The 21,152-nt window shown below is 36.7% G+C and overlaps 1 protein-coding gene across 2 annotated transcripts in view; it reads left to right on the top strand.

Annotated features, from left to right (window-relative positions):
- Positions 1-21,152, top strand: part of LOC121371211 (neuropeptide prohormone-4-like) — a 97,773-nt gene that overhangs the window by 12,814 nt on the left and 63,807 nt on the right. The window contains exon 1 of one of the 2 annotated variants that reach the window (XM_041496934.1): positions 19,590-19,721. The exons of the other annotated variant lie outside the window; for it this stretch is intronic. The gene's annotated coding sequence lies outside the window, so the exon portion shown is untranslated. Of the gene's footprint in view, positions 1-19,589; positions 19,722-21,152 lie in introns of those variants that run through there. 2 annotated transcript variants of the gene reach the window in all.

The raw sequence follows: 21,152 nt of genomic DNA, 5'->3' as shown, positions 1-21,152 counted from the left end.
CCCCCCCCCCCCAAACAAAAAAACCAAAAACCACAAAACCCCAACAACAACAACCCAACAACAACAACCCAACAACAACAACCCACCAACAACAACCCAACAACAACCCAACAACAACAACACAACAACAACAACACAACCCAACAACACCAACCCAACAACACCAACCCAACAACGTTCACGGCTGCTAAGAGGGACTATACTTAAGAAATTGTCAACGGAACAGAACAGTGTATTCATTCTGACCATTCAGCAACGGCATATGAGGGTAATACAAAAATAATGTTATATACATATGTGACATGATGGTTTACAGGAAGATTGTATAAATTATAAAATTACATTATGCACAATATACATGGCTCTCAGCAGTGGTGTTTTTGCACCTGGGCACACCTCGAGTTATAATGACTACAGCTGCAGAATCTGTCTTTGAACTAATTCACCGTCCACCTTTCTCTCCCTATCCATCACCATCGATGTTTTATCTCTCTCCTGAAACCAAAGCACACGAGGATTTGCCTACGACAGTGATGTTACTGATGCTGTCGAGGTCTGTGTTGGAAAACGAAGGTGAAGAGTTCTACGGAGAGAAAACAAACACGCTGAATTAAGACAGAGGAACGACAATGCATGAACATCTTTGATTTGCATTACGTTTTGACCCACCCGTTAATTTGATTAAATATCCATTCATTCATTCATTCATTCATTCATTCATTCATTCATTCATTCATCCATTCATTCATTCATTCATTCATCCATCCATCCATCCATCCAATCATTCATTCACTCAGTTTTCATATTAAAAAAAAACATTTAACAGGAAAACACCATGTAATGTATTACGTTACTGGGTTATTTAGTATTTAAAGGGACTGCCCCGAGTTTGAAGCCATTGTAAGATATTTACGATAACAGAGCCTTGTTGACGACTACTAGTTCATACTAAATACATTTTCATGTTTACAATACCAGTGTCTGTGTATCGAATATGTTTGCGGTGGTATACTAATGTTTGTAGCACTCAGTTTTTACTTTAATTTGTGATATATATTTTTTCGTACTTACGAAATTATTGGGAGGTAAAATCCAATCTGGGCTACTATAAGCATTAGGACACCAACAAACACCTTGTAAATACAGACACTGATATTTTAAATAAGAAAATGTATGTAATTTGTATGTTACGTCATCGAAAAGGCTCTATTGTATCGGAAAGATTATACAATGGTTGTAAACTTAGGACTGTTCCTTTAACTGGACCATGGATTTTGTAAACTTTGAAACTTCCGTTTAGTGTCAGTTCAAAAGATTCGCTGCCATAACAACATGGTTTTGATTGTTTTATATTATCTAGTGACATCCAAGAATTAATCGGATTACAAGCACTAAGGATCTTACTTTAATAGCGTGCCATAAATCTGTTGTGAAAAGTGATATTAAATGTTTTATCTGTGAGATAGCTGTTTGCCATATGAACAACAAACGGTGTACCAACATCTTATACTGAAAAGCTGAATGAAAACAAATAGGACTTAATCCGATAGTACATAGAATTAATGTTTTCAAACGTACCCGATTGTTGTAATGAATTCAAGGATTTCAGATATTGGCGGATATATAGACAGAACCACATGCCAATTGTTTTGCCATGCTATTTATTTCACCAGTTTATAGTGCGCAAGGATATTACGAGAAGTGTTGTAGGATAAATAGAATTAGCTACTCGTGAGTTTTAATATGTAAAATATGAAGCTCGTCTAGTTAATCGGTATTTGTCTCGGTTGATATTTCCCATATTGACACCCCCCCCCCCCCACTCATGACGAATCCTCTATAATAATGTATTTTAGTGTCGATTTTGTCTATCATTGTGAATATACACTCGTAAAATTATAAATTAAGGCGCTTTAAAAGTGATATATAGATGAAGATGGAAAATGGGTGTAAACGTCTTATATTAAGTTAAAATATGAACTGCCTGTCATTTAGATTTGAACTGTGTGTTTGGATACTCAATTCGAGAGCCACCCCCCCCCCCCCCCCCCCAAACAAGTTTGTGTTGTTCAACGGCACCGCTCGAGAACATTGATTGATTAATCATAGGCTATTGGATGTCAAACATTTGGTAATTTTGACATATAGTTTTAGAGAGTAAACCCGCTACATGTTTTGTTTCGTTAGTAGCAAGAGGTCTTTTACATAGTACATACCACGGCCTTTGATATACCAGTCATGGTGCACTGGCTGGAACGAGAAATAGCCCAAAGGGTCAACCGATAGGGATCGATCCCAGACCGACCGCACATCGATCGAGCGCATTACCAATGGGCTACGTCCCGCCTCTCAAGAGCCCAAAATACTTTGTTTTGTTTTTCCACGATTAACAATCGTAACATCCTACTTTTCAAATCTGTGCTGTTTCAAGGATGCCTAATTCTCAAAGTGTTATTTCAAAACTCAAGGAATTCGTGGATATACAACTACCGAAATCTAACTATTACGTTACTGGTGGGTGTCCGGGCTTAAAACCCCTCTGCAAATGCTACCAAATTACGTTATAGTATAACTTGTACGTGGAATATACGTTAACATCATTACATATTCTGCTGTGCGCACTCATATTTATTATCTTCAATCATAAGCTCCTTCCCCGACACAATTACATCTACAGCAATTACATTTCACAGCAAATTATAACGACAAAATTTGCTTAATACTTCCAAGAACACCTGCACCCTGTTCTTCTAATATCATCTAGATTACAAATTAATTAATTAAACTCTTTAATCCGCTATTTATGATCCAGAGAACTAAATATAAGCGGTGGCATAAAACTAGGCGTTAATTACATCATGGACGGACGAGTTGGCAGTGGTCACAACTTCCGTCCATGACAGGCGTGCGCTATAACGCCTTTCTCTGAATGTACACGTTAAATACCCTGTTCGGTGGATTACTATCATGGATGGAGGAGCCAGCTGAGGCCGACACCTGCACGTCTGTATCTGAATGTGCACGTTAAACCCTATGACATGACCTGACCTGTTCGGTGGAGGTAGCCTATGTGGTGGAAGCGGATGTCCTCTCTCTCTCTCTCTCTCTCTCTCTCTCTCTCTCTCTCTCTCTCTCTCTCTCTCTCTCTCTCTCTCTCTCTCTCTCCAATTAATCAACGTATTCTAGTGTTGTTGTTAAACAGAAACTTTTTTCGGTTGACCGCTCACCTGAGGTGCTAGAATCGAAGGATCGAATCCGTTCATCGGACCCATTCTCTGATTTGGTTTTACCCGTCCCAACCAGTGCCCCACGGTTGGTATAGCACAGGTCATTCCATGTGCTGTCCTGTTTGTTGGAAAGTGCATATAAAAGATCCCATACTATTAATGTAAAATGTAGCAGGGTTTCTCTGAAGACTAAATGTCAAACAAACAAACAAACAAACAAACAAAACAAACAAACAAACAAACAAACAAACAACAAACAAACAAACAAACAACAACAACAACAACAACAACAACAACAACAACCTCGATTTATAACACTCCAAGTAGCACACTCTCATATAAAATTCATGATTTACTAACTAAAAGAACGAATCAAGATTTTATCAGCCACAATTAATTCGTCTTTTCTTCAGGTGATTTAACCACAGGGGGCGGGGCGTAGCTCATTGGTACAGCGCTCGCCTGATGCGCGATCTATCTAGGGTCGATTCCCGTCGGTAGCCCATTGGGCTATTTCTCGCTCCAGTCAGTGCTCCACAACTGGTGTAACAAAGGCCGTGGTATGTACTATCCTGTCTGTGGGATGGTGCATATAAAAGATCCCTTGCTGCTAATCGAAAAGAGTAGCCCTTGTAGTGGCGACAGCGGGTTTCCTCCTCAGTATCTGCGTGGTTCTTAACCCTATGTCCGACGCCACATAACCGTAAATAAAATGTGTTGAGTGCGTCATTAAATAAAACATTTCGTTTCTATTAACCACAAGACAATTATTAGTTACACATTAAAAACTCAAAACATACTGAATTAAAGGGACAGACCCTAGTTTCAACCCGTGAAAATTAATACAAACTTTAGTTAATCTACAAATCTGTAACACATTTGGATAAAGTTACAAATGAGTGAAACATGAGTCTGTGACTTTGAAATGGTGAAATACCCTCTAAAAATAGACTAAAAGTAGACTCCATAACTGTTACTTCTCAGACGCACGTGCTTTTTTAAAAATATGAGAAATGCATTTTGTGACATTAAAAACACCGGGATGACCAAAAACCACTTCGAATGTACAGAAAACAATAAAATCTAAGTAAAGTATGATTTCAGTTATCAAAAACGGCTCTAATAGTAACACATATGCCTTAGTGTTTAAAAACTAGGGTATGTCCCTTTAAGTGCTTTTACCCTGTTTAATTCTTTTCTTTTTTTCAAATTGTATGACAGAACACCTCATTATTGTCCAGGAGCTGACATCAGGCTAAAACTATTGACGTAGCATCTCGAGTATTCAGAAGGTCTGATGCTTCATTTAGTCTGGGCACGGTCCTACGAATATTTTAGGACCGGTAGTACTTTTAGTACCAGGATCACTAATTAGCTACAACGATTTGAACTGAGGGGTTCTAATCCGGTTGTGTAAAATCTAATAGTCGGGCAGCAGAGCACAAAACCTTGCAATTTGGTACTGGCAATTGTTCTTTGCGGTTTTTGCATTTTTGAAGGGTACTGACTGAGAGTCCAGGGGATACATTGCACACTTGAGCATTTAAAAATATTTAAGATGGCGTACAAGATGGCCGCCAAAACCTAGAACTGACAATACTTTGGATACTATATCATCTAGGACAAACTATTTGAAGTCTGTTGCTGTGTATTAGGATTTTGAAGTAACACAAACTCTCATCCACTGGGATATTGTAACAACCAGTGACTATACATGTATGTGTAAGCGAGACTCCACACACAGACACAGATAACGCCCTTCACACACACACACACACACACACACACACACACACACACACACACACACACACACACACACCTGAGCTTTATCTTGTGCGGTTTGAATTTAATGCGGGAAAGATATATTGTACTGGAAAATGGCGGTCTTCCTAGAGACGAAACACCTGATTCATAGGAGTAGACATGATCTTGTCGCAACATCATTTGACTCTCTCTTAGTCAGAGATACGATTTGGAAAGTGGTAACTTTTTTGTGGTTCAAATTAAATTCGTTAACTTAACCACTGGTCTTCTGATACCGGTTTTATGTTCTTCCATATTGCAACGTGTTGCATGGTAACCCACACCCTCTGTCTTGGACACATCCACCGGGGATTCTCTGAGGATGTGCCCAAGACAGTCGTGCTTGAACCTTCAGTGGATGCAGACACGAGTAAAATGGTTGATTGATTGGTAACCCACACTACTTAAACCTGCTTCAATAGAGTCGTAGATGTAAATGGTACGACCTACAGAATGATCAAGTATTTTTATAGTTGAAAAACCAAACAACCCACCAAAGTTATAGAAACAAAATTCACATACTAGTGCATGCATTTATTTGAATAACGGAGAGATAGAACTATTTTGGCAGCTGCTAATTTAGTAAGGGCCACATCGGTGTCCCACAGGACGCGTTGTCACAAGTATTCTGTCCCAAAATCTCCATTGATTTATGACCCATCAAGTGAGTTTAAGGAAGTCCAGTGTCTGCAAAAACTTGTATAATACTTTTTGTTTTGCCGCAGACTTTGCAGACAAATCTATCATTTGGAGACGATCGGCATAATGTGCGACAAATGTATCTCCTTTTTTTAAGAATTGTGTCTGGCGCCTGTCATCGTTGTCTATAAAGTGTGTTAATAGTATGATTGTACAACGACTGCTACCCTCCTTTTTGCGTTGACGTGTTGAAAAAGGTCACTAAAATAACCCAGCGCATTATTTAGCGGCCAATGGGTGTGGAATGTGTGGTAACTGTGAAGAATGGATCTAAGTTATCAAAGAAGAAAACTATCTGGGTTTTGTTTTCGAGTAGCAGCAAGGAGTATTTTGTATACGAGTTCCCGCAACCTGGACATATATAATTCAAACGGCAAAACTATTAACATATTCAAGTTCCTACTACCGCACAAGACAAGGTGCAAAGGTTGTTTTAACATTGTCGTTACAGTATGAAACATGACCTTTGATATACAAGTCGTGCAGCACTGGCTACACGTTTTTATAACGACACGACTAGAGTACATTGATTTCTTAATCATCGGCTATTGGATGTCAAACGTGGTAGTTTTGGCATAGTCTTTGAGAACACCAGGTACAGTTTACCATTAGCAGCAATGGATCTTTAACATGCACTTCCACAGAAAGTACAGCACATACCTCAGCCTTTGATATACAAGTCATGGTGCACTGATTGGGACGGGGATTCGACCAAGGGTTTCAATCTTACTACTTAGGCACCCCAGGCACTGGTTAAAAGTCACAGTAACTCAATTACCTTACCGAAATGAATGGATTGTTCGAAATATTGTACGTCAGGCTGAAGCTACACCACTGAGTTAGATCTCCCTCCCTAGGGAATCAAAATCCTACAGCCTCAGACGATAAGCCAGAGATGGCTGAATGGCACAATTAGTGTATTGGGCTACACCGATCAGCTATCTGTCTGTCTAAATCTTAACCTGTCTAATAGATGTCTAGACCGACTGTTTTAAAATGCTGTGCTATAGTCAACGGCCTCGGTGGCGTCGTGGTTAAGCCATCGGACATAGGCTGGTAGCTACAGGGTTCGCATCCCGGTACCGGCTCCCACCCACTACACCCTTTTCTCTCTCACTAATCACTAACAACTAACCCACTGTCCTGGACAGACAGCCCAGATAGCCCAGGACAGCGTGCTTGAACCTTAATTAGATATAAGCACGAAAATAAGTTGAAATGAAATACAAATGTGCTATAGTGGAGCTAAAATAAAACATATAAAGCTGTCACATGGGAAAAACCTATAACTTGGAAAAACATACCCCGACAAAAAAACCCTAAAAACACATACATTTTTTGTGTGCAATTACCAGGTAAAACCTTGAAAAACTAAATCTCAAATATTAGCGTTCTGTCTTAATCATATCATGTAAAAATACAGCATCAGTCACATTTTCAACATCAAAGTAAGCGAAATCAAAGTGAATCGCGTTAGTTCGTTTTCTGACGTTAAAGATTTCCGCGTGTGGCAGATCAAATTTACATGTATTTTTGGGGTCAAGTTTGAAGTATGACTGAACATAAAATGGTGCGCTACCTAAAATATAACATTAATATATTAGCAGCAAAAAGAGTATAATTTTTTATACATGTATGCTTTAAAGTGTCATTTCACTGTTGCCGTCATACGGTGGTCCTACAGTATTGTGTGTCTGATTACAATTTGAATACAAACCGATCAAGTCGATTATTTTGCATGCAACTATTGATTAAAGTTTCATCAGGAATTTATTTTTCTATAGGTCTATAGAAATCTACATGTCGTTAAGCATTTTTTTTTTTTACAAATAAGAAACGAATACACGTTTGATTTGCTATACACGGACATAATAAGTATATCATCCTATTGGGTAGGAAAACCTTGAATGACCCTTCTCTCTATCAAAGTATTCCAGAGTAGAGTAAATTAATTTTTAAATATCTTGATTTTGCAAAATAATGAAGTTCAAGAAGTCAAAATAATATCATTGACATTCTGTCTTGCACATTCGTACGACTTTGTATCTTATAATGATTTTTTAAAATTCATATTGACATCAATATGAATATGAGGCGCCACTATCGGACATTGTACCCTAAAATAATAGAATAAACACTACATAAAACTCTTCCATATTGAGTGACTACACCAGCTTATGGGTGTTATCACTAATGACTAGATACCGGAGTTATTGATGAGGGGGCTTAGCTGATAACGTCGACGATTTCCTTGGAGCTTTAACACATAAACTCTCAATAATAGGTCAAACGTCAGCCTGAACACCCTGTTATCCCCACAGCTCTTTCCCAGTCTATTACGCTGAACACTTCTTAGCGCTTATTTACTATTTTAGCTTCTGCAGAAACAATTTCAAGTGTAACGTCTACCCCGAAACTGGTGTCTTGTAATAATGTTTGGGGGAGAGCTGGATAGTGAGTTAGCATCATTCAAAAGTGAAGATTCGTGAAGTAGCAAAATTGGTCAATAAAGAATATGCATCGTTCTATTAAAGGTCTTTATTCCAGTAAAGATATTGTGTAAAGAGATTGTTGCAATAAATGTATTCGCCAGTTATTCACCGAAACATTTTTTTAAAGTGTGTAATAGTATCCATAAATTACATGACGATTATGAATCTATTATTAGCATAATATTCAAAACCGTAACTCTGCACATGACAAATTCCAAAAGATATCTTGATAGAACCGTTATGGTATGCAGCCACGAGTCACTGTCGGGTGCTTTGTCCACACACACACACACACACACACACACACACACACACACACATACGAGAGAGCGAGAGAGCGATATATATATATATATATATATATATATATATATATATATATATATATATAGAGAGAGAGAGAGAGAGAGAGAGAGAGAGAGAGAGAGAGAGAGCTGATCTTGTTTACGATATATATGATTCCATCTCCGTCTGTAAGAAGACTGCCATTTTATAGCGCGACAGTCTTCAAACACCTTTCGACAGTTTCCGTATACAAAATAACATCTGAATGTGCACACGGATGTATATAGAATGATAGGTGAAGCAAAATATTGCTCAATTATTTTGAGATCAAGTACCTTTAACTCATGAAGTAGACACCTCAAAAGAAAAAAAAAGATGAAACGTTAACCAACCATAATATAAACGTACAATGCATAATAGCTAGTAATGCAAGTTATATTACAATACTATATAAGCCTGGGATCAACACATGAAAAACTATTGCATTTAACAGAATAATACGAGTAAATAATAATAAAAAAACAATAATCCGATTTTTAAACATAATGAGCTGATATGCACATAAGATATATGATAATTAGTATTATTTTTATTTGACAGGGTTTAGGAGAACCGAGCTCACTGACTTACAATTATATGCATGCATACACACACACACACACATACACACACACACACACACACACACACACAAACACACACACACACACACACACACACACACACACACACACACACACACACACACACACGATACACATATATGACTGCATGTACATGCTTATATTTTAAAGATATTAATCATGTAAGAAGTGAACAATAGACAGTAAAGCAAAATAAAAATACGAGAAAAAGAATTAAATAAAAAATACAACAGCAGAAATGTGATGTAAAAATAATATATATAACTCAATGCCAGTTTATAGAAAAAACACTGCATTATATATAACTATAGCAATTCAAAACTCTTCTTACATTATTGATTTGGCAATGAAATGTAAAAAAGTAATATGCCAACGACAGTTAGTTTACAGAGTATACACTTTTAATATTTATTTTGTGTCCCTAGATGTTTAAGAAAAAACCCGTTTAGACAAATTTCATTGCATATCGTTTAATCTTTTTTTTAACATCCACGATAATAAAACGCATTCAATGTTTGTCATGTCCTATAGTATACGAGTTTTATACAATAAAGCCAAGAAAAATTTAATATTCCCACATATTATTACTACAAATATTGAGAGAACATCTGGTAGTGATGTTTATTATTTACTGAAAATGACTCCGCTCACTGACATACATACGACACTGGGTCATTAATATAGTATGTAATGCATTCAAGTTATTATGTTTATTAATGCCTTTGTTAGTACGTTCCTTTCTTTTTTGTTCACTTCCAATGCACCATGGACTAGTTAAAATCACAACAGTACATCAGTTCAAAGTTTCAACAATGTCGTATATGCGTTCACATCAGTCTGAATATTAACATATTCAATTTGGTATTTCTGCACAAGACAGAATCCAAAAGACAAGGTCATGTTTGCTTCCATGATGTTTTGTTTATCGAGGTAGATGTAACGTATACATATACATATTATTATTATTATTCTCAATTCAGATATTTTCATTTTCAGTGTTATTAATATGAAAATCTAAATTACAAAACCATTATGATATCGCAAGTCGTACCTTTGTACAAGAGAGATGTCAAGGGATTCAAGGCCTAAGTTGTATATATATATATATATATATATATATATATATATAGTCAAAATGGGAAATCTAATACCTTACCATTTGTGTTGTTTCTGGTTATTGTAATGTACTAACTGCACCTCAATTCGGTGTTAACTGAAGATGTCTGACTGCTGTACTAAAATATCTTTTAGTTGTTTTCAAAATGAGTATTATAGATTCTTCTTCTCAGACATTACTCTTTTAGGTGTTATAAACTCCATGACGCAGCTGCCCGTATACACTCGAGACTAACTTAAGACTATTCCACAGACAAGAGTTTATTGTTCTTTTGTGTCTTTCTGCATGAAAAAAACAATATTTCTGTGCATGCATCAAGTATCATCTTCAATACTAAGATGCAGAGATGATTGTACAACATGGTTCTTGTTGAAAGATTAACTTTCTTCCAAAATATATTGATGTTAACAAACTAGAAATGATATAGTACATGCCACTATATCGGGAAAGCCCCAACTTCGTGCTAAATGTATGTTAAAAGCAAATGTTTTACACGTATCTGTAAAAGCAGATCAAATAGATAAAGAAAATTGGTGTTTGATTTCATTACGTATGTTTCGTCAGATTACAACATAGTTTTCAGTTGAAACATCATAAAGCTTAAACTCCATAATCTAAACTCGAGGCTAAAGTCTCGCCCATACAAATAGAATGTATACTGAAAAACAAAAGACACTCCACTAAAAACCCCCCCCCCCCCAAAAAAAAAAAAAAAAAAAAAAAAAAATTAAACCCCAACCAACAAAACAAAGCGACTATTAATTTACTTTCCTTTAAAATTATTCACTTTGAATTCCATCAGTGTTTATGTCTAATAAAAGTATTACCGTCTTGTGAATTTCTTAGGCCCATTTTAACAGTCTGTCATACTGTCAACATGTATTAAAATATATTCGCGTATCTTATGTAGTTCGGTATATTTGGAAAATATTGTTAAACTCTGGAGTCTCGAATAAAAAAACAAAACAAACCAAATATTCTAAGGATGGGTCCTGGCAAATAGACTTGTTTCGAGTCATCGCTTTATTGAGCACAACACAAGAATCCAACATCAGTGCCCCAAATCATTATTTTACACAGTTCAGGTATATGAAATATGTTTGTTCTTTTATGTGAGTTATTACTTTGTTACAACCCCAGATGTAAGTCGATCGATAAGAACCTGAAAAAAAAAAATTGAAGCATGACATCTAGGATAATGTTTTGTTTATGCAAATACGCTGACCTGTTTATAGCCGAAATAATTATATTAAAATCATACAAAGGATTTTGAAAACAAACTGAAATAATAACTATGCTTCATACATATTATATGTACTGAACTATATGTGTGGTCTACTGGGATTTTAAGAGTGAAAGAGCGTTTTGAATAGGTCATGAAATAAAATTAGCACAATATGTTAACTCTAATCTGCTGAACGCCACATTCATGTCACTGGTGCGTGATGCTACGGACGAGTGATTCTGAACGTTAATGCGACTGAAACAGTCTAAATAACTTATATCCAAGATTATCGAAACTAATGATACCATACTATTCAACATGGCGTGCATGCTTCATTCGCAACTCTAACGAGACTTCTAAATAGCTTATATCCAAGATTATTGAAGCTAATGAGACCATAGTATACTATTCAACATGGCGTGCATACTTAATTCGCAACTCTAACGAGACTATTCTAAATAGCTTATATCCAAGATTATCGAAGCTAATGAGACCATACTATTCTACATGGCATGCATACTGAATTCGCAACTCTAACGAGACTATTCTAAATAGCTTATATCCAAGATTATCGAAGCTAATGACGACCATACTATTTACTATGCATACTGAATTCGCAACTCTAACGAGACTATTCTATATAGCTTATATCCAAGATTATCGAAGCTAATGAGACCATACTATTCTACATGGCATGCATACTGAATTCGCAACTCTAACGAGACTATTCTAAATAGCTTATATCCAAGATTATCGAAGCTAATGAGACCATACTATTCTACATGGCGTGCATACTGAATTCGCAACTCTAATGAGACTATTCTAAATAACTTATATCCAAGATTATCGAAGCTAATGAGACCATACTATTCTACATGGCGTGAATGCTTCATTCGCAGCTCTAATGAGACTATTCTAAATAGCTTATATCCAGTTTATCGAACCTAACGAGACCATACTATTCAATATGGCATGCATGCGTAGTTCATAATTCTAATGAGAGTATTCTAGATAGCTTATATCCACGCTTATCGAAGCTATTGGGACTACATATATATTATTCTACATAACGTACATGAATAATGCTAAATTGTAACGGGACTGTGCTATTCTAAAGGACTTATATCAAAGATTATCATAGCTAAAGGAACTATACTATTCTGCATGATGTGCATGCTTAATGCTGAACTTTAATGAGTCTGTACTATTTTAAATAACTTATATCCAACTTTTATCGAAGCTATGTGGGACTATACATAAAATATTCGACATGACGCACACAAATAATACTCAACTTTAATGAGACTAAAATATTCTAAATAATTTATAACATAGTTTATTGTGGTTATTGGGACTAAAAACATTATTCTACACGACGTACATGAATAATGCTCAACCTTAATGAGACTATATTATTCTAAATAGCATAGCCAAAATTATTGAAGCTATTGGACTATACTATTCTACATAACGTACATGAATAATGCTTAAATCTAATGGGGAACAGAAGTGTGAGATAAAAATCATCGCCCACCTAGTTGGCTACTCTTTCCAATTAACAATGGGATGGTGTGGGTAGCATTTAATAAGCACTTCCCACCTACTGTGACCTTTGAAATACCAATTGCTGAAGCGAGGGATATCCCAATGGGTTTATTGAAATGGATCGACCATAATTACATTTGTCTTATAGCACCTGTATGTAGATTCTTTATGAGCTAACGCCTAATTACCTGCTGACGTTTTTGGTTTACTTTATTCTAATTAATCACTCAATCAGCGATTGGACACGTGCTTACATCCACTGAAGGTCCAAGCTCATCATCCGAATTTCCCAGAGAATGTGTTTCCAAAAACGTTAAAGTTTGTTTTGTTTAATGACACCACTAGAGCACATCAGGTATTGGATGCCAAACATTTGGTAAGTTTTGACTCAAAATCTTAGAGGAAACCCGCTATATTTTTCCATTAGCAGCAAGAGATCTTTTATATACACTTTCCCACAGACAAGATAACACATACCATGGCCGGTGATACACCTGTCGTGGTGCACTGGTTGGGGCGGGGAAAAACCCAATCCCCATAATAGGTCCACTGAGGTGGTTCGATATTATGACGCAAGCACATCAGGCGGGAGCTTTACCGACTGAGGTAGATCCCCCACCCAGGATATTACTTGTTTCTTCTGTAAGTATTTGTGTGCATGCGCGATTGTATGTGTGCGTCTGTGTGACTGCGTGCGCAGCCATCACCGAACTTTGTAATGGCACGAAACTAAGTGTTTAAGTGGTGAATATAATTAATTTGTTCTTTTCAGTGGGGGAGATGTAATATTTTGGGGATTGACTGCTTATAAATTCTGGCAATTTTTTTTAAAATCCTACGAACGAAATAAAATGGTCTCAAAATATCTACAAAGTTTGTAAATGGTTGAAAATTGATAAAGATGATGACAACGTAATTATGCAAATTGTCCACGACCGTTTTATTGATTCTTTTGAAACCGTTAAAATATACCTTGTGTAATATAGAACAGAAACTGTTTCCGTGATTATGGGCTCCACATATTATCAACGAATGCCCACATCTAGAAAAACTGTAAGCCCCTGAAATAGCTTTGCGACCCAGGCCGTTATCATCGCTGGACGCTCATTACTACCAAATGTTACCGTTAGAGTACTCGGCTAACCGTAAGAGAGCAAGCAAAACTGTTAATATGTGATCATCGCAGTGGCATATCAAATAGTTTGCGAACGTTAGCGTCGCTTGCTGTTTCTGAACGTAGAACTGTTAATATGTGATCACGGCAGTGGCGTGTCCAATAGTTTACGAACGTTAGCGTCGCTCGCTGTTGCTGAACACAGAACAGTTAATATGTGTTCATCGCGGTGACATGTCAAATAATTTGCGAACATTAGCGTCGCTCGCTGTTTCTGAACGCAGAACTGTTAATCTGTGATCACCGCAGTGACGTGTCAAAATAGTTTGAGAACGTTGGCGTCGCTCGCTGTTTCTGAACGTAAAACTGTTAATCTGTGATCACTGCAGTGACTTGTCAAAATAGTTTGCGAACGTTTGTGTCGCTCGCTGTTTCTGAGTGCAGAACTGTTAATATATGATTACCGCAGTGACATGTCAAAATAGTTTGCGAACGTTTGTGTCGCTCGCTGTTTCTGAGTGCAGAACTGTTAATATGTGATTACCGCAGTGCATGTCAAATAGTTTGTGAATGTTAGCGTCGCTCGCTGTTGCTGAACGCAGAATATTAATATGTGATCACTGCAGTGGCATGTCAGATAGTTTGCGAACGTTAGCGTCGCTCGCTTTTCCTGAACGCAGAATTGTTAATATGTGATCACGGCAGTGACATGTCAAATAGTTTGCGAACGTTAGCGTCGCTCGCAGTTTCTGAACGCAGTGTTAATCTGTGATAACCGCAGTGACTTGTTAAAATAGTTTGCGAACGTTAGCGTGGCTCGCTGTTTCTGAACGTAGAACTGTTAATCTGTGATCACCGCAGTGACTTGTTAAAATAGTTTGCGAACGTTAGCGTGGCTCGCTGTTTCTGAACGTAGAACTGTTAATCTGTGATCACCGCAGTGGCATGTTCTGCTCTGTCGCTCTGCCACAATCCATCGCATTACAGTGACAAGTTTGATGACTTCGTGCCCGATCACACGAGCCGTTCGTCACCGTGCCAGGGCAGGATGGGAAGTAATGACTTGCATCCAGACACTTGTCCACCTCATTGATTTGTTCAACGATGCTTTTCGGATAGAAAGCAAACAGAGGCGCAGGCACGGGTCAATAAAGTTAGAAAACAATTAGCGTCACACCGAGGACGGTTTTCACACTGCAGCACTTTGAGATAATGGAGGAACAACGGTAAATAGTTTCAATGCAGTACCCTGTCAGTCATGTGACGACTGACGTTCTGTTAGCACTGTCGGAGCTTAGGGAAAATATCTGTGGAAAACGTTTTGTTGAAATAAGGATTATAAACTTTGGGTGGTTTTGTTTTCAAGAGTTTAATACTTACACACGCATCGGAAAATGTCGGCAACTGGGTTACAAGGTGGGGTGGGATGCAGTTACACATGTCGGCAACTGGGTTACAAGGTGGGGTGGGATGCAGTTACACATGTCGGCAACTGGGTTACAAGGTGGGGTGGGATGCAGTTACACATGTCGGCAACTGGGTTACAAGGTGGGGTGGGATGCAGTTACATATGTCCTTTCATCTCAAGGGAATGCATACTTTTGAGATGGCGGTGTCTCTGCCCCCTCCCCTCCCCCACCCCTCCGCTTTCGATGCCTATAGTTTAGTTCAAGAATTGTTAAAACCTGTATGTTAGGATGATGATCTACCCAACTCAGATGATTACTGTTAAAATAATTATTAAAAATGAATGGATGTTAAATGATGCATGTTTAATCTAAATTGAATCCTGTCACAATCTTATTAAGACAAAAATATACACAAATAAAAGTGTAATGAGCTCACGTATTCCTGTTTAAATAAAGATGTAAAATGGGTTCGTTTGCATTACTTTATTAGCGGAATTTGGTTTATTCACATAAGAGACAACTGAAAGTTATAGTATCATACCTTGATCTGTGCGTATACATGAGTGGCCGTTGGATACCATTTATCTCACTACATGTATCTAACGAGCAAAAGCGAGTTCGATTCGTTTTTAAACAACGAGTTGTGAGATAAATGGTATCAACAGACACGAATGTATTATTCTATTTCTTACATATCCTCAAACACCAGATTTTAAGCAAATTTTACCATCTTTATCGACTAAAAGATATTTACAACCCTTTGCACTTGTAGCTGACTTACGCATCACAGACACATGATTGCCAGGTTAACTATACGTCACAGTGTAATCGATTTCCACCGTGCTGTTTTTTTATTGGACGTATGGCATTGGTGACCTGGTCATCACCTAGGAGCTGCCAGTCGTATGTCTTGAAACTTTTAACACACTATGTGTTATCAAAAATAACGCATGGTGTTTTCACCAACGGGTGTGTAAGAAAACAATATAATGCACTAGGTATTTTTAATATTCATAATTAAGGATCATGGTTGGGGGAAATTACGTGTGCATGGAAACAAATGCCCCAATGTTTTAGTGGTAGGTCTAAAAACCAGCGTTCACTGAGACTGTTTTGTTTGCATGTCCTTTATAAACTTGCCCTTCTGTGCTTATCCCTTGCACTCTGTTCTGTACCAAACTACCACTTCGGATAAGATAACAATTATCGTTTTGACTGAAAGAAGACATAAGGTTTGCTTGTAGGTAACACCAAATACCTGATATATCAATGAGCTCGATGGGTCAATGACAGCCACAAATCAGCATTGTAAACATCGCACATTAGCTTTGTGACTATTAACACTGAATGTAGTCATGCCGTCCATGTATTGGCTTTTTAGGGGTGATTTGGACCACAGGTAATGCACATGAGCGTTAATAAAAAGGTATAGTACGTGTACTGTTAGTGTGTTTACACTAGTCAATACTGACCACTGAACCGAGGGTAATGCGACTTACTGAATTAAATACGATATTCGAAATGCATGAGTAATAACTGCGCTGGAGATAAAGCAGGCCATTGTTATTTTTCTCTCTTCAGTATTTCCTCTCAGATGTAATTACTGGGAAAAAATAGTACTCACAGAACAGACTCCATAAAAAATGGCAAACATCATACTGGTGGTAAACATGTTTTACTCGAGGGAAGCACCGGGAATAATGGCCATGATAATGATGATTCACAGCTGACTTACAACGAAAAGGTTATGTACATTGTCTTCCTTGGGACAAGAACCATTTACTGTAGCCCTGTTCATGTGAATAAAAAGACATGTTTGTGTGCTAAATTGCAAAGGTGCAAATATACCCATGTATGGAACTGTATATTTGAGAAATAAACCATTGTTTGATTAAATTATAATTATAAATTATAACCGTAGATGTAAGTATTTATGAACACTGTTGGGCCGTCTGAGAAGAAAATGAATTACTTTCATTTCATTTGTTCTTTTTCCTGTTTCACTTTCATTACACATTATTTGTTTTGCTTTTTCGTCGATATATTTACTTTGTTTTCATTGTCAATAGTCTTCATAATAGTTGCAGTCGCCGATATTGTTATAATATATTGTAAATATTATATGCAAAACAAAAATGTTTCAACTTAAAGCTGTTTATTTGCAATATGACCATATGGACAAATTTAATCAGGTATATGTTTTGGTATTCATGCTACACTGATTAAAATATATATCATTTCGAACAGGACTAGCAGAAAATATTTTTTATATTCATGCCACACTGATTAAAATATTTATCATTTCGAATAGGACCATCAGAGAGTATTGTTGTATTCATGCCACATTAATTAAAATCTTTATCATTTCGAACAGGACTATTAAGGGGTATTTTTGTATTCATACTACATTTATTAAAAGATATCATTTCGAACAGGACCATCAGAGAATATTTTTATATTCATGCCACACTGATTAAAATCTGTATCAGTTTCGAACAGTACCATCAGAGGGTATTTTTGTATTCATGCCACATTGACTAAAATATGTCTCAATTCCAAACAAGACTATCAGAGGGTATTTTTATATTCATACCACATTGTTTAAAATCTGTATCATTTCGAATAGGACCATCAGAGATTATTTTTATATTCATATCACATTTATAAAAAAATCTGTATCAGTTTCGAACAAGACCAACAAAGGGTAGTTTTGTATCCATCCACATTGATTAAAATATGTATATTTCGAACAAGGCCATCAACGTTTCAGAAGGAAAAGAAAGCAACAGCTTTACTAGCTGTGGGTCTATCTCGTGAGAGACTTATTGAAAATATTGCAGCTATTTTAAGTACAGTTTCTTCCATTTTCACCCAGGGCATGGATAGTGACAGCAAACAAGATTCCCCACCAAAACATGTAGCTTACATAGCGATGATGGAATCGTAGTTTGCTAAAGTAGTGATTATAAAAATAAGTTAGTATATATGCTCACCAATGTAAACTTACTGTATGTTCACGTGTCCTAAAACACTTTGTAAATTTACAAGTGTCTAAAAATATATTTACATTACCTTCTGACGATGTAAATTTACATACCATGCATATTTACGTATGTGTGTAATTGCATTCATACAAACAAATGACATGCATGTGTAAATTCTGATATGTATGTAACAATGCATGCATGTATAATACTTTCCACATTGAAGTAATACAATGATACAGTTGCAAAATTCGGGGAATTCGAAGGTTATCAATTGCTCCAAAATTGCCTCAGTCCCACCAAGCTAGAGTACTAACCATTCAGATATATTCGTTATAGCATGCCGATATGCGGTTGCGGGTGATTTTAACATGCTTATATACCACGAAGGTTTCGAGCATGTCTGTCCCGGGTCCCGTCTCTGGATAGCCAGGGGACCGACCCGGGACAGAGCCGATATGCAAGGTAATTGATTTATCCACGCCGAAGTATCTAATTCATTCTTAATTTTGCACTAACAATTTGTATTAATTTGCTACGAGTGATGTTTTTATCTTTGGGTATTATTAAGCATTCATTCATTCATTTCAGCGATTTTTACAAGGCTATTAAATTCCTTCTTCAGTTTGTAACTGCAACAATCGGAAAAGAAAGAAAACAGACTGATTGTTAGTCATATAAACGTTGTTGGGTGCTTTTGACTGATGCACGCAAGTACACATAAAGCAAGTACACATATATGTAAAACCCTACGTATATTCCATGCATGTGTAATACAGAAACAATGATATAAAATACACACATATGTACGTATACAAACAGACGGCGCGTAAACCATCACTAATTGGATTTATTTCAGGCTGATTACGTTAATTTATTTCTTATCTGTTTACAATCTGTTAAAAAAGTATATGATTTTTTTAAAGCTCGAGTCAGGTGCATATTAAGTATATGCAAATCAATATAGTAGTATCCGTGAACGGTTGGTCCTGATCCTTACAATTGGCTACACATCTAGATGACGTCAGCAATGCTATAAGCTGACGGTATTACTTAACAACGTCATAATTATATGGTTACTACAATACGCCCCTGTATCATTTTCAAATTCTTCTGCACAGCGAAAGGCTAGCTGTAAAGCAGAAATACGTTTTATGAAGGAAAAACATACAAGGTAAGGAAAATAAAATGTTTGTCGTGTTGGCAGAAAGCATATTTAAAGTAAAAAGTAAATAGAATATTAATGTTAATTTTATTTCATTTCGAAGCTGTACACTATGTTTATCAAACGTTAAAGATGGTTTAACCAATCACACCTGAAATGTTATGGTCAACAATTAACTACATGCATATATAATATGTACGACATAAAAATTAATATGTGGTGGAGAGGGGGTGTCATTAGAAATAGTAGTAAACGAAGATAGGAAAATGTTACTTTTATTTTTGAAAACACATTATATGCTGATCTCCAAATGTTTTATATTTATCATATGAAAGTAGACAAATTTAGTTTTTAATATTTACTTTTGTTAATTACATCAACTTTAATTGCGGAAATTTCATGTATTGTTTTGAATCATTCATTGTTTAACATATCTTTAATAACCTAATAACTGGAATTTCTCTTTCAGTAATTAATTCATTCATACATACATACATACATACATACATACATTCATTCATTCATTGACCCATCTATGAATCCATCATTCATGACATGATCTATCAATCCGCTCATAAATATAGATCCCTATACAGTATAAAAAGTCCAGGCGATTTGTTGCGTCTGTTTGTCTGTTGATAACTTAAGTTCACCTGTCGTCTGTAAATTCCATGTGTCTTAAAAGACATTGTAACACAAATGACGGTGCCCCTGTGACACGTATATTTCATCTCTTCATCGCCGTCTCATTGTCTCAATTATGTCCTTCATCTCAGACATATTTCACCCACCACGCGGCTGTTCGCAGTGATGTATTGTCCAAATTATCCGCCTTATGTGGAACAACAACCCAATTCGGCAGATAACTTGCGTTTAATTTCCTATTGCCACCAGAATGACCGACATTCAAGCGGGCGTAAATGAAATTTTCCATCGCGCCTCTTTCTCTCAAAAACGACAACGAGCAGATTTGTCTTTGAATGATTAAATTACCTGACACAATCTGACCACAGTCCGTCTACAGTGTCCACATACAAAGCCGTTAAGTGGTGTCCAGTCCGTATCAGACCCAGAAACAAGTCAGGATCTGGTGTTTTACTCACCTCAGTCACGATTTATCTTTTACTGTGATCGTAACTCAGACAGGCCGCATATCGATTACGAACTTATGTTTTGTTATAATCGTATGGAAAAGCTCTTTTCATATTCACACAGAGTCCTGTGTGCGGTATGCGTTTTTTCTTGAAATCTTTCAAATGACACTCACTACAGTCGTTCATATGCACCATGTTTGCATCATGCGGTTTTTCAAAATCTATCAGTAGCAACAAACATAATCGTTTCTCCTGTTTTGAATGATTTTTATATTCGCAGAGAAATAACGCAGAACTGTATGCCAACATGAAAAATGTACGAAGTCCGCCGTATACATGTGATAGG

Source organism: Gigantopelta aegis, chromosome 4 (genome assembly GCF_016097555.1).
Source record: "Gigantopelta aegis isolate Gae_Host chromosome 4, Gae_host_genome, whole genome shotgun sequence".
Classification (NCBI taxonomy): domain Eukaryota; kingdom Metazoa; phylum Mollusca; class Gastropoda; order Neomphalida; family Peltospiridae; genus Gigantopelta; species Gigantopelta aegis.
This window is presented reverse-complemented; position numbering and strand designations above follow the sequence as displayed.